Genomic DNA, 16,064 nt, shown 5'->3' with positions numbered 1-16,064 from the left:
TTCCTGCCAACTCTCAGAGCAGAGACCTTCACAGGATTCACAATCTTTTCTTTATTGGCTGCCTTTGTGGGGGCCTTGGCAGCGACCATTGCTATCTTTGATAACCGCTTAACCTTTTTTGCTTTTTTTGTCAGTCCTTATAGCCTGCTCTCAATGAGCTTTCCTGACTCCCGTTTTCTGATTCTTCTTAGCATCATATCAGCACAAGTCACACAGGGATGATTCCCTGGAATGTGACTGTACTGCGGGTTCTTTTGAATTTCTTCAGCCTGTGTTTCGTGTGTGTGTGTGTGTGTGTGTGTGTGTGTGTGTGTGTGTGTGTGTGTGTGTGTTTCTGTAGAGGACAGTCTAGTTCATCTGCCTAGGATTCCTTTTGGAAAGGAATGCAGACTCACTTTTGCCAGTAAGAAAACTGGAAAACCTTCCAATGTCTTGGCATAGTGCTGCCCATGTCCCAGGTAGATCTTGTACCCGCTGAAACTGAACAGCTCAGCCTTCACGGTCATAGATGCTCACCTGCCAGGGAAAGACAGCACAGAGCACAGTCATCTTAAAGGGCATGGAGGAGTGAGTGATGTCATTAAGCAGGTGAAGGCAGGTACAAGATAGGACGAGGCCTGTCATTGGATGAGAGGGAAGGATGAGTGGCAGAAAAGTTTGAGGGAAGAGGATCTTATCAATTGGATCAGAGGTTATTGTGTGTTGTTTCTTGCGGGGAATTAAGTTTAATAGAGTATGGGTCAGCTGGGATACTAAGCCACCATGGAATTAAGATGTATATTTCTGGCATGGTGACAGCCTGCCTTGGGGACTGCATTGGTAGACAGATTGTTACCAGGCTCAGTGAGTGGCCATAGGCAGTGTTATAGGGGCTAGAGCAAAGAGGGTGAGAGGCTTTGCTGATTGAGATTAAGATATCTACCAGATAACTAGGGGCACTGTGGTGCTGACCAAGTGAGGGTAAAAGACAGCATTCCATTTTTTATAACTTTGCAGCAACACATACACCTGCAGAGAAGCCATTGGTGTTTTGTTCAGTAAATTTTCACCTTTTCCCATGTATTTGAGGCTCATCCCCAAGTTTTCTTCTATTACTTTGAGTATCTGGTTTTATGTGGAGTTCTTTCATCCACTTAAATTTAAGGTTTGTACAGGGTGATAAGAATGGGTCAATTTGCATTCTTCTACATGTTAACCTTCAGTTGAACCAGCACCTTTGGTTGAAATGTTATCTTTTTTCCACATGATGGTTTTAGTTCCTTTGTCAAACATCAGTTGACCACATGAGTGTGGGTTCATTTCTGGGTCTTCAATGCTGTTCCACTGATCTGCCTGTATCTGTACCAATACCATACAGTTTTTATCCTCATTGCTCTGTAGTACTGCTTGGGGATGATGATTTCCCCAGAAGTTCTTGTATTGTTGAGTATTTTGTATGCTATTCTGGTTTTTTTGTTATTCCAAATGAATTTGCAAATTGCTCTAAGTCTTTGAATAATTGAGTTGGAAATTTGGTGGAGATTTCATTGAATCTGTAGATTTCTTTTGGCCAAATGGCCATTTTTGCAATATTAATCTTGCCAATCCCTGAGCATGGGAGATCTTTCCATCTTCTGAGATCTTCAATTTTTCTTCAGAGGCTTAAATTTCTTGTCATGCAGACATTTCACTTGCTTGGTTAATGTCACAACAATGTATTTTATATTTTTGTGACTAATGTCAAGGGTGTCATTTCCCAAGGACACATGCTGCTCTATGTTTATCGAAGCCTTATTTAAAAGAACTCAGATGGCCTCGAACACAGGAATGGATACAGAAAAGGTGCTAAGTTTACACAATGGAGTACTACTTGGCCATTAAATACAATGACTGCATAAAATTCTTAAGCAAATGGTTGGAACTATAAAATATCATAGTTACTGAGGCAACTCGGTCACAAACAGACACACATGATATCCACAAACTGATAAATGGGTATTAGCCCAAAAGCTCAGAATACCCACAATAAAATTAACACATCCTATGAAGCTCATGAAGAAGGAAGACCAAAGTGTGGATGCTTCAGTCCATAGAAGGGGAAACAAAATACCCAGAGAAGGAAATAAGGAGACAAAGTATGGAGTAGAGACTGAAGGGAAAACATCAAGAGAATACTCCACAGGGTGTTCACCCCACATACAGTCACCAAACAGATACTATTGCAGATGCCAAGAAATGCTTGCTGACTGGAGCCTGATAAAGCTGTCTCGTGAAAGGCTCAGCTAGAGCCTGGCAAATACAGAGGTGGATTTTTAAAGCAAACCATTGGGCTGAGTACGGGGTCCCCAATGGAGGAGTTAGAAACAGGATTGGAGGACCTAAAGAGGTTTGCAACCCCATAGGAAGAACAATAATATCAACCAAGCTGATCCCACAGAGCTTCCAGGCATTAAACGCCCAACAAAAGAGCACACGTGGAGCCACCCATGACTCCAGCTACATCTGTAGCAGACGATGGCCCTATTGGAAATCAGTGGGAGGAGAGACCCTTGGTCCTGTCAAGCTGTAATGCTTCAGTGTAGTGGAATGCCAGGAAGACAAGCAAGAGTGGGTGGGTTTGTGGAAGCACCCTCAGAGAAGCCGGGGAGGGGCTATGTGATAGTGGGTTTCTGGAGTGGAAACTGGGAAAGGGGATAACGTTTGAAGTGCAAATAAAGAAAATATGGTTTGACAGAAAAGGAAAAAAAGAAATGGAGTCTTCTTTAGAATTTCACAGCCTTCAGACACACAGCACTCAGGATGAGGTAAAATGCCTTTCACATCAAATTAGTGCAGTCAACTACCTAAACTGAAACAGGTGGTTAAGGTGAGGTCTTTTTCTTATTTGGAATATATAACATGGCAAAACCCCTCTTTTTTTCTGGAGCTTTTGAGTTCACAAGAAAAATCTTTATCTTCTGCTGGAAGCTTACATATGTAAGGATGATGAAGATGGGAACTCTTTTTCTTTTTCTTCCTGCCATACTCTGGCAAGAGAGATCACTATTTTTCTGGCATTAGAGGTTCCGTGTTAGGAATTCTGGAATATGCTGAAGACCAGCTGAGACATATAGACACGACTGTATTCTTCAACTTTCCATTGTTACACAGTCATTCTTTTACTCGTGGACAACATTCCATGAGACATTTCTCTATATCCACTTCATCCATACATAGAGAGAGCCATGCTTTGGGTTCTGTTCATCTGGAAAACCTCTGCTAGTACAGATATGTGTTTTCACCTCCCACTGAGGAAGATGTGCTGGCTAATAATAGTGCTCCACTGAGATTGCCATCCATATCCTACTTTTTTCCCAGAGTTGTCTGGATTCTCATATTGAAAGAACAAGATAAACCCCATTTCTGCAGAATTATTTTGAAAGGGAAAGATAAACCCCTTTTATCTCCACTGAAGCAACCCTTTCATCCATTTGGAACACCACACCTGTTTGAAAAAGCAGCCATAAAGCACCAGCTTCAGGATAGACCACAATTAATATAGAGAAAGTCATGATACACCAGCTCTAGGAAAAGACAATTAAATCTAGAACAAATTCATAAACACCCCTTGCTCCAGAGACCAGTCCAGCTATAAGTACAAATATGGGAAATACCTTTTCTCCGAATGGGCCATTTGCACTGGGCAGCCCTATTTCATTACATGGTTTAAAGTTCATAACACAGGGATGCAAAACACTGACAATGTGTGACCTCATAGCATCCACCAAAGAAATATTTTATTATGCTAGAGATTTTACCTGGTTCCCTATAAAATGATTTTGTGCTTTTCCTGGGGTTGGTATTCTAAAGAATGGGTGACCTCTGTATGAAGACCATCTCTGCACAATAAGCCTTCTTTGTTTTTGCCTACTATCTAAGTCTGGGCTCTTCAGTGATATTCAGACCCTTACATTATATAGCAGATGAATATTAGCTACAGTGTGAAGTTACAGAAATAAACATCCTATTTTCTGTCCAAAAAGTTCTTTTAATTGGGAAGACCCCATCTTTCAAGGGGTTATATAGTAAATAATGGACTTTAGAAGCTATCCATCTTGATTCAAGGAGGTATAGTTTGAGTGGAGGAGGAGGGAGAAGACAAAGGGGTGGTAGAAAAGGAAAGGAAGAGGAAGAGTGAAAAGAACAAGAAGAGGAACAAGACAAGAAGAAGGAGAACAAGATGAAGAAGGAGGAGGAAGAGGCAGAGCAGAAGAAACTGAACAGGAAGTGGAGGAGGAAGAGCGTGAGAAGGAAAACAGGAGCAGTGTATATGGAAGAGGAGAATGAGGACAAGAAGAATGGGTGGGAGGAGGAGGGGGAAGAAATTCCTGCTGGAAGATAGAAAGGTGGGATAATGGAGGACAGGCATATTTGATACTGAAACACAAATCTTGTGGATCTTAAAAGGGTCAGCTCCTGGACTGGAATGCTGGCCCAGGAAACCTTAAGCTGATGTGTCTCTTCAGCACAATCCAACCTTAAGATAGGTGCTTATGGCACACAAGATCCACTGGCCAATCAGGGCCTCTAGGAAGACCCTGCAATCAGAAGAGGAGGGATCTTACAGGTGCCTTGTTTCTACAGCAAGTTCAGCTCTCTTGCTGAGGATGCTTCTAAGGTTGGTATAGTGTGTTTTGACCTCTTCTGCTGAGTGATTTCCAGGAGTGCATGCCTGAGCTACTAAGTCTCATTGTAGTGAGCATGTGACCACTGTCCCTAACCTGAATTATCAGAGGACTGAGAATGGGGAGGTGGCAAAGTGGCCCTCCTGTGTGCAGGGTGTAAATTAGCAGCCACCTTTGAGGTTCTTGTGGTCCTAGCCACTAAGTGTTCTTATGGGTTTCACATGAATAACTTCAGTATGGGAGCCTCATCTGCACAAAGCATTTGGAGCAAGGGATTTCAAGTAGAGAAGCTTCTTTGGCATGATTCCAAATTCGGAGGTCTTGTTTGTCAGCATCTGAACATTTCCTTAAGTATTCCTTGCTTATTCAAAATTTCTCTGTTGACCATTCTCTGTTTAGTACTGTACCTATACTTTAATTGGGATATTTGAGAAGTTTCTGTCTAACCTCTTGAGTTCTTCAGAAATTTTTAATACTAACCCTATGTAAGATAAAGCGTTAGTGAATATTCTCTTTCAATCTGTAGGCTGCTGTTTTGTCCTACTGACAGTGACCTTTACTTTAAAGATATTTTGTAGTTTCATGAATTCCCACTTTTCAATTGCTGATGTTGGTGCCTGAACCATTGCCATTCTTGTCAGGAAATTGCATCTTGAGCACTTGTGTCTGATATTATGTTGAGGTCCTTGATTCAATAGGACTGTGCTTGATGTTTACATGTGTTCTTGGATTCTGTTTGGTGTGTGTGTGTGTTTGTGTGTGTCTGTTGTGGCTTCATTTTCATTGAATTCTGGAAAGTCTATAATTACTTTCTTATTTCTTCACTGACATGGTGATCAGAGCAAAAAGAATATTTAGTTTGAGAGAAGTTTTAGGCTATCTGTTCTGTTCATGGACAGAAGTTTACCTACTACAGCTGTGTGTTTTTCACCTTCCCACTGCAGAAGATGTTTCTAGGTAATGATAGTGCTCCAAAATCATTTTCATCCATTTCCTTCTTTGCTCCCAGTGTCAGGATTCTCTAGGTAGTAGCTGCAGTTGTCCTGATACCATCGTGAAGTCACAGAAACAAATGCCATATTTTGTATCCTAAATCTCTTTTTAGCTGGAATCTTCTTAGAACAGTTCTCCTGTGAATGTGATAGTTCACCCTCCTGCAAGTTGAATAGTGTATTGTGAAATATATCCACCTTGATTCCTGGAGGAAGAAGAGAACATGCCTGCTGAGTGCTACTGCTGTCTTCATTTTAGATTGTAACCATAGTACAACTGTAAGTAACCATAACCATAGTAACTATAAGTACTGAAGAAAACTATAAGTTGATAATGAATCTTATTTGCAAGAAAAATGTTGAAGTGCTATCTCTTTTAATGTGTTATTGCATTCTTAGAGAGAAACACTTATTCAGAACAATTTTCTCAGAACCACAATGAGTTCCAGACAACTGTCGCAGTGGGTATAGCTGGTTGCTTCTAAACCTCATGACATAATTAGAATTTCCAATAGATGCATGTTATCTATGAATTCTTTTCTCATTTCTATAGTTAGAATCTGGCATTGGTATGTCACACACTGACAGTATATAAAACGTTAAACAAAATAAGGAACAATGATGTCACTGGAAGCTAAAAGCATACTTGGATCTTATCTGTAGAATGCACATAGTGGAAGTAGACAATAGACACCTGTAAGATGCTTTTTTCTCACTGCTACCTATACCCATGGCACAGGTGTATGTGCAAAAACACAGTCGAAACATTTTTTATGCAGAGAAAATGAACAGTGCAAAGAATATGCCCCATTTTTGAGAAAATATGCAATGATTTTCCTGTTTAAATTATTATTGCAATGTTTCAGTAGGTATTACTAAACATCAAACCCATGAGGCTTAATCTGTAAGTTTTACCTTGCCATTCATTCTTTGATTCAAAGCTAAGTCTTGAAAAAACATGCAGGCCTTTGGGCTGCATTCGTGTAATCCCAGGATATGGGGAGGGTGGTAGGCCAGTCTCTCTGAATTTGAGGCACATTGCTGTACTTTGTAGTGACATACTTTATAGCCAGATTCTGTCTCAAGAATGAAATCTGAAAAGAAAGAGCATACCTTATTTTATTGACATTCCCTAATAGAATTTGAGTGTTTTCTGGACTCATTTGGCAGCAGTTGGAGCCCACAACAATGCATGTCAGGTGTACGTGTGATGTGAGTTGTGCTTCGTGTAAGGAGAGAACAGGAACATGCATACCTGAAGATTGACATGCTGAATGGGATCCTATTTGAGTTCCTTGATGACTAAAAAACATTCATTTTGGAACTCTGTTGGTAACTCTGGGTGACATCAAGTCTGTCTTCAGGGTACCATGGACCTCAAACAGAAATCACTCTCAAACTATGGAAGTCAGGTATTTAGAAAGAACAATGGGGGATGGAGAGAGGGCTCATCAGTTAAGAGCACTGACTGCTCTTTCAGAGGTCCTGAGTTTAATACCCAGCAATGGTACAGTGGCTCACAACCATTTGTAATGGGATCAAATGACTTCTTCTGGTGTGTCTGAAGATAGTGACACTGTACTCATATTTATAAAGTAAATAAATCTTTAAAAAAATGAAAGAAAGAATCATGGAGTATTGATGAACTATTAGGGGGTAGGCATTGTATATTAAAGAGGAAGAAAAGGCCCTCGACCCCAATGCTTAGGGTGGACCTGAACACCAGAGGCTTTCCATTGTAATCTCTGTATCCACTCAGATGTGGTGGGTCAGTCCTATCCAGTTCTTCCGCTCCTCTTTTTTTTTTTCACAACAACTACACAGATCTATCTGTGTTAGCACAATGCATAGCCTCTGTGGCAGTCTCCAATTAAAACTTAAAGGCATTTAGTGGCCACCCAATGGTCCCAGTAAATTGCCTGCATGGTAGTTATTAGGTAGTCCAAAACTACATTAATATTTCTCCTTTTGCTTATGGTCTAATAGAACACTGGACCCCATATCCTTAGAATTTCCCTTGGAATGTCATTCTCAAATATGACTGATTCCTCCAGGTAAGGACTTCTGTGCATAACAAAAGTTTATTCCTTAACTGAATACATTTCAGGTGGAAAAGCAACTAAAATTCAGTTAAAGAATTAGGAAAGGGGGCTGGAGAGATGGCTCAGCGGTTAAGAGCTCTGACTGCTCTTCCAGAGGTCCTGAGTTCAATTCCCGGCAACCACATGGTGGCTCACAACCATCTGTAATGAGATCTGATGCCCTCTTCTGGTGTGTCTGAAAACAGCGACAGTGTACTCATATATATAAAATAAATTTAAAAAAATTCTTTAAAAAAAAAAAGAATTAGGAAAGGGAGAAAATTGCTATTCCAAATGAGTCACACTGAGCAAATACATTAATTTATTTTCAATTCTCAATAATTTTGTTTTGTTCCTTTTATTCATTTTTGTTGTTTTATTTGAAAGTGTATTCTTACCAGTAGTCTCTGGCTGCCCTGGAACTCTTGCCTGTTCTAGAACATCAGAGAATTCTGCCCACCCTGCCTCCAAAATACCAGCATTATAGGTGAACTTGTCACAGCTAGATGGGTCAGTTCTTTTGAGTCTATCTGGTTAGGGTAGCTAAGACACAGACTGTGGTCTTAAGTCTAGCAATAGATGTCTACCCTGAAATGCAGCCCTTCAACCTTCAACTCCAATGTCTTTCAAATTAGGAGAAAATTTGTTTTTGCTTTATTATAATGTTTGTTATGAGTCACCAAAGACCTAGGGCAGAGTTCTGTCCTTATTATACAGATGGTGAAACCCAGACTCAGAGTGCTATGCCATTACTGAATAGATATGTGGACCTGCTCATCTTGTTCATGCTGTGATTCAAATGACTCAGTAAATGAAGTGGAAGGCAAGGCAACTGCCAGGAGCCAAGTCCTTACTCATGCTCTGTCTCAGGAATGTTTCAGGAATGTCAAGCCCACTTACACCCTCTGGGACATAGAAGCCAGATGTCCATTCTTATCACTTTTACAACTTCTGTCTCCAGCATCTGTTCTTATCAGTGGATACCTGCAAATTAGGGTTTAGGGCTCTAGGGAGGGTGGTGGCAGTGATCTCTCAGTCTTGGGTCCTGGGTGACCTTCCCACCTGCTTGTCTTTATAAGCTGCTGTTTTTGTTCATTAAAGTTTGAGAGCTTGATCAGAACACAGACTTGCTCTCCTTCCTTGTTCCTCCTGTCCTCCATTCTTTCGCCTCCTCTCAGGTCTCCTCTGAACCACTGCAGGCCGGGGCACTCAACCAGATATGGTGGCACAGGCCTGTAATCACAATGCTTGGAAAATGGAGACAGTAGTTTCAGGATTTTATAGTCATCCAAGGTGAAAGTGATCAATGGGGTATGGTGCTAGTCCTAGAGAAACAAGGCAGACTGTGATTGGCTCAGACCAATATCCATAGTCTTCCCTGCAGCTCCAGAAGCTCAAGGTCCTGAAACCAGTAAGTGTTTGGTAAGGTATTTATCAGGAAACATTTTCTATTATTGATATTTCTTCCCCTAGAAAACCTAGGACAATTCAGTATCAGTGTAGGATCCTCGTAGGAGTCCAAGGGCAACAATTATACTCAGGATGGGATGAGTTCACTAGTGTCATATAGAAAGCAAATTATTCATCCCTGAAACTATAAGTCAGGGCTGCACCGGCAGGTTTTATTGATATATTTGTGCATTATTTTTCATCCTTAACAAGAAGAAATTGAAAAAAAAAATGGGGACAGATAAAGAAAAAAGAGAGCAAAGTGAAAATAATGCAATATATTTTTATGTAATGTGTATAAAAATACATTTTATATGAAAATGTGTCCAGATAGACATCTTAGCAGTTTAAGATAAACTGGTCTTTGTTACAGTAGACGAGGAGTCTTATTTTCAAAACTACTTGGTTGCTAACTATAATTACGAAGTACCTGCTGCCCACTTCTGGTCTCAGCTTATACTGTTCTCAGACCCATGTAGTCAAGATACCAATACATATAAAATAGCATTTAAAAAGAATAGCTCTAAAAGCTGGAATTCTCCAAAGTGAAGTCATTGTCAGGGATAAATGAAATGTAATTCATTCTTGTCCTGCATTGATGCATCCATTGCCTTCCTCTGAACCAGTTTGTTCAGGAAGAAAAGCTGCTTTACTAAGATATTAGGATAGGTCAGCAGAGTTGGTCATGTAAGAGCAGTAACCACAGTACATTCAGGTGACTTTTCCATGATGTATTCTCTGCCTGTTCTCTGTCCTTTGTATGTGTGAAAATTGTGGCATTGATACATCATTTAATGCTATCATAGAGATCTTACGTCATGATTAAAATGTAAATCTGTGCTGAAAACCACCATCTTCCTCAGATGCTAGACTTGAAGAGTCCTTTCCCTAAAGGCCTAAAACTCACAAATAAGTAGGAATGATAGCATATGTGGAATGCAAAATCTGTTCCTTTTTGGTTCTCTTTGAACTGAATACACACTCTTTTTAAAGATATTTTTAAAGTAATTATTTAGTGTTGGCCAGTAAATCCCTTATCAAACACATATTAATGCTAGAGCAGCTGTACCTGCAAACTAGAAAGATGTTTCTGAGAAAAGCTCTACCACAGCCATGTGTCCCTGATCCCAGTTGTTGTTCCTGAGGGCCACAAATATTGTCTTCTTCATTAGCAAGCTAAATTCTTAAATTAACGGCCCCCACCACCACTCAGTTTTAAAATTCCCTCTTTGTAGACAACATCCATTGAAGCAAGAGGAAAAGGATCTGCATGTGGAGCATGGCTTCTACCTTCAGACCACAGTAGGAGGACTAGTTTTTTTTTTGTGTAAATCATGGAGACAAATAGGGCAAGCAAACAACTGTTAGCACCAAGATTATGTAGAAGTACCAGGTTGGGGCCACGGTGAGTGATTTTGTAATTTCCCAGCCTGTATTAATTCATGTTCTGTGTATGAAAGCAAATCACAGTAGTGGTCATACAAATTGGGAAGATTAGCTTGATCCATTTAATATTGAATTTCCAACTAGAGGGCACTATTGGAGATATGTCCAATACACTTGCAAATTTACTTCAGCTCAAACTGTTTCAAAACAATCTGATGTTCTGTGGAGCTCTAGTTACATATAGATCACTGTGAGCTGCCATGTAAATGTTAGGGATAAAGCCTGCTTCTATAGTTAGTGCTTTTTACAACAACCCACTTTGAACATAGTGAAGTATGATCTCATGCACAAGGGATTTGCGACAAGAGGAGCAGCTTTGAAAAGAGCTGCAAGCATGTAGAGGAGTTGACCTACAAGTGAGCTGTGTGTGCTTCAGTGACAGAGTTGGCAGAGTAAGGATAGCTAAGTACACTGTAGTTAGGCGACTTCATCATAATCTCAAGAAGCTGAACAATGATCTTCCTGACTCCATGTTTTCCTGCTGGATTTAGTCTTGCTTTGGTCTGTTCCATCCTTAGCATGCTTTGACTCATTGTGAAGTAATACCGTTTATTCTTCACACTGTATGGCGGAAACCTAGCACCCTTGTTGAAGGTCATGGAAGATTGTGGGAGTGTAAGAGGCAGTTTGCACTCTCTAAGATTTTAGCAAAATGTGGTATTGAAACGGGAATGTGTCTCATTCACTCATATCTAAAAATACGTACTTTCCAGTACCTGGAAGACTGTGGAAAGGAATAGAGATGTGAGCACATGTATATCATGTAGATGATTTAAGATCCTTTATAAGCCTCTGACCATGCAAAGTGTGCTGCCTATTTCCTTTCTGAGTTTCAGAATGTGAACTCCATTTTCTTCTCATTTCCATGGGTTTTCATTTTCTTCGAGGACTCTAAGCCTTTGGAAGTAGAAGTCCAATTTAATTCTTTCAATTATAATTTGCCTTGGCCATGATGTGTTTTATGACAACACTAAATGTTAACTACACAGAAAGGTTTTATGAACAGTAAGAGCACAGTACACCTCCCCTTCCAATGAGAAACCATGGAGGGTATTTTGTAAATCGAGTTCCAGAGCAGTAAGCTTAAGTCCACTCCCTTTGAGAGTAAGAGCAACCCCATGATAGAGATGTCTAGGCTGCTATGGAGAATCAATCCTGTTAGGAACATAATGCTTTATTCTAAACAGGCCAATAACAAATTACTTTTCAGGTCACTCTTCTGTAGAGGATTATCATGCTAGAAATAGTGGTTCAATTGCATGGCATAAATATATACTGATATTTCAGTATATATACTGCGTTCAGTATCTATTCTATATTTTAGTGTGCTTAGTGAATCAAGGTCAGCAGCAGTTCTAAATGAGACTCTGTCTCATACAGAGGAGACAGATCAAACATATTTGTGACAGCCTAGCAGACTACACTGTTTCTACAAGTTACTAATTAATCACAATGTAAAATTTGACTTCTAAGTTAAAAGTCAACTTTTTTTTACTTGTTCTTCCTCTATAATCTTGTGATTTCCACATCATAAATGATTTATACTATTTATGGTATGTTTTAAAAATTGGCTGATATTTAACTAAATTAATACCTGAAAAGAATCTCCTTTTGTCATCACGTGCTATATTACTGAGCCTTGATTTTGACTATTAAAAGGCTCTACTACTTTTAGTCAAGGCCACCTTATATACTGGGAATGAAATCTCAATAGTCTGATAGAACGTTTAGGACTCTGTGTTTGGGGGCTACATTCTATCTTAGGTTGTCTATTCTTGATCATGTTTCTCATCCTATGTGTTCTAGGACATGTGGGGGGATCATGATTTCCTTGATGGGTCCCTGAAGAAAGGAAAGGAAATCTTGGGAAGAGATGAGAATGAAAACCTCATGAAAATTGTCTTTTAAAACCTGGATCAGAATTCAGGGCACCTAACACCAGGGGAATCATTGGCAGCATACCTAAAACACATTACCATAAGGCAAAAGGTTTCCAGACAACTGTCAAACCAATCAGTCCAACTCCAGGGCCAAAATACATCCTAGGAAGTACCGAGACAGAAACCCTTTTTCCAAAAGCATATTACCAGGGAATAGATTGTCTAGCTTAAAGATGTATGATCAAATGTGGTCTCTGACAAATTACAAAGAGAACAGCAGACCATAAAATGCATGTCACATTTTACATAAGGTTAAGTGACAGTTCGGAGTGGGCAAAGCATGGGTAAATCATTCTTGCAAATTTGGGTGACATCTACCTTTATATCAAGGTAGGGGACTTCTCCCACCACAAATATAAAAAGCTGAAAATGTAAATAAAAAAATACACTTGCAGCTTTTAGATTCCAGGCAGGCACTTGATCTCCATCACTAAGGAGGGAGACCCCTTCCTTATTTTCCTAATACTTGGTGGATGCATTGTGATCTGCAAATCCTATTGCTTATTAAAGTTTGGAACTCCTCCTCAAGTTGGAGAATTAGGCTCAGGCAGTGAATTTCTTTTTGGCTAATCAGTGCAACATGGTCAGTCCTTCAACCATATACACACAACCAGTAGAAATGCAGTCAAAAATTTTATTTATATGTTTGAGCATTTATATTGACACATACATAACAAAGAAGAAATTGGTGGGGAAGAATCTAGGATTGAGAAAAAACAAAGAAGGGCATAAATTGTTGAGGATATTTGATTATGGTTCCTAGAAAGAGTAGTTGTAGTAAAATACCAAAGCTTAGGAAGATATTGCCTTCTCAGATGCAGCTGGGTGTGTCCTGAAAAGATGTGGTTTGGTTGTGTGTCTGAAAGTCTCACTAGAGAAGAATTCTGAAGAGAGGAAAGTTCTTGCCTATTTTAAGACAAATTGCTGGAGAGGGATCTTGTTTCTTTGCTGTCAGACTTGAGGCCATGTCAGCTGGATGCACTGAGGTGCTCATCAGTTAAGTTGAAAACTGTTGACTCCTTACAGACTGCTTGGATCCTCACAGCAGAACCACTAATTGCAATGACCTGCTACAGCCTGACAAGGGTATAGTGAGGAAGACAGAGTCTTCTTTAGCAGCAATTAGACATTCGAGAGCCCTCTTGGTGGGCACTCTCTTTTGACTCTATCTCTGTCTCTTGGTGTAGAAGAGCATCTTGGAAGAAGAGGCGTGAGAAATAGCAGGACACAGATGAAACAGGATGTGAGGAAAGTAGAGGAGCTCCCATGAGTTCTGATGACCTCAAGAGAAAGGTCGCCTACCTAGGTAAAAGGTCATGGATGAAGGAGAGTTCTGAGCACTTAGCAGTTTAGTTGTATATTCAAGCTTATAAATAGATATTTCTCATATACTTAGGAAAATTAATTTTACTCTCTAGGTTAGCAGGTTTGTACCAAACCTCCCTTCTTGTTTGTCAGTATAGGAATTACATAATAGGAAGATGTAAAAAGGTAAAGGTTACACACAGTGATATATTATATTTCAAATGATAAATATTAATTTTAAATGAAAATATACTAAATAATGATATGGCTAAGTTTTGAACATTGAATGTTGTTACACAAGACACAGGTTGCATTCTCAGAGACCATATGACAGTATCCTGCTGCTCTGACTGCAATCTCTCGGATCTATTCCCCTCCTCTGACCCTTGTACAAACAAGTGCCAGAAAAACACTCATATACATAAAATAAAAATAAAGTATAAAAAAACGGAGTCTTCTATGCAGATGTCACAGCCTTGAGACAAACAGCACTCAGGATGAGGTCAGATGCCCTTCACTTAAAATTACTCTAGTTAATTACCTAAAACTGAAACCAGTGGACACTATGTGGGCTTTAAATTATTTTTAATACTTAGCATGGAAAACCCTCTTTAATGTGGAGCTTTTGGATTTACAAGGAAAATCTTTACATTAGCCCACAGCTTCTGTTGGCAGGCCACATACAGAGAGGATATTTAAGATGGCAAACAATGGTGCTCCTTAGTGATCACAACCATTTCCTGCTCTTCTCCCCGGGTTGTCGGGAGAATCTTATTGAAAGGGCAAGATAAGCACCATTTCTGGAGAATCCTATTGAAAGGTAAAGATAAACTCCATTAATCTCCATACGGACCTCATTTGTCTCCATTTGGAAGACCAGACCTGATTTCCTAGATAGAGGGCCATTAACCACCAGCTTCAGAAGTAGATCCTAAGTCCCTGAAAGTAAGTCATAAGGGAGGAGCTCTAGGAACAGACCCTAAAGTCCAGAACAAGATTATAAACCTCCATTGCCAGACACCAATCTTGTTATAACCACAAAATAGTAGAAATATGGTATATCAGAATGCCCGATGTGCACTGTGCAGCCCTATTTCACCATATGATTAAAAGTCCATGGCATTGAAATTCAGACACTGACCTGTCACCCCCTAGCACACAGCAATGACATTTTAGATTACCTAATTCTTCTAGACGGTTCCACCAGTTACCTATAAAAAGTGTGTGTGTGTGTGCCTTTCATGGGATCCACATTTCAAAGAATGATTAACACCCACAAACGGGTGTTTTCTACATAATTAAGTGCTTTTTATTTTTGCATATTATCTGGGCCTAGGGTTTTCTTTCAGTGATTTTCAGACCATCACAACATGTGGCAGGTGAATATCAATTCCTCCTTTCCTGACATCAGTGTGAAATCACAGAAACGAATACCTATTGTGTCCTACAATAGCCCTGTAACTGTCACTATCCTTGGAATCCTTCTGCCTGTGGGTCCTATACTTCCCTCTGCTAAAAGGTGAAAAACAGACTGTGCAAGCAATTCACCTTGGTTCAAGAGCAGGAACAGAGGACATTTGGGGGAGGGGAGGGGAGGAAGAGGAAAGGGAGAGGCAGAAGCAGCAGGACCAGGAGGCGAATGAAAAAATTCCTGCTGAGTGTTGGAATGTAGAAAGATAGGTTATTGGAGGACTGGCACAAGTGACATTGAAACAAGAGTCTTGACCATCAGAAAAGTGTCAGCTCCTACACTAGAATCCTGGGGCAGGAAAGCCTTTACTGTGTACTTTCAATGCACTCTAACCCTAAGGGCGGTGCTCACGTCACTCAAGATGCAGCAGCCAATCAGGGTCTACAAGAATACTGTCCACTTAGAAGGGGCAGGAACTTCCGAATGCTTTCCTGCCTGCTGTAGGTTCCTCTCATGCTTAGCCTAATGTTGGTGCACATGTCACTCAAGATTCACTGGCCAATGAGGACCTCCAGGAAGACCTTCCGATCAGAAGAGCAGGTACTTCTGAGCACTTTGGTCTCTGCTGCAGGTTCATCTCCATTGCAGAGCAACCATAATGGATTGGTTTGATGTGGTTTGACCTCTGCTTCTCTGTGCCTTAGTGGAGTACGGACGGGTGAATCCCAATTGAATCGCATATGGTGAGCCTGGGACCACTGCCCCTAACATGAAGGGAAGGTGACTTGAGAAGCGGG

Source organism: Rattus norvegicus, chromosome 17, assembly GCF_036323735.1.
Source record: "Rattus norvegicus strain BN/NHsdMcwi chromosome 17, GRCr8, whole genome shotgun sequence".
Taxonomy (NCBI): Eukaryota; Metazoa; Chordata; class Mammalia; order Rodentia; family Muridae; genus Rattus; species Rattus norvegicus.
Note: the sequence above shows the minus strand (reverse complement) of the source record.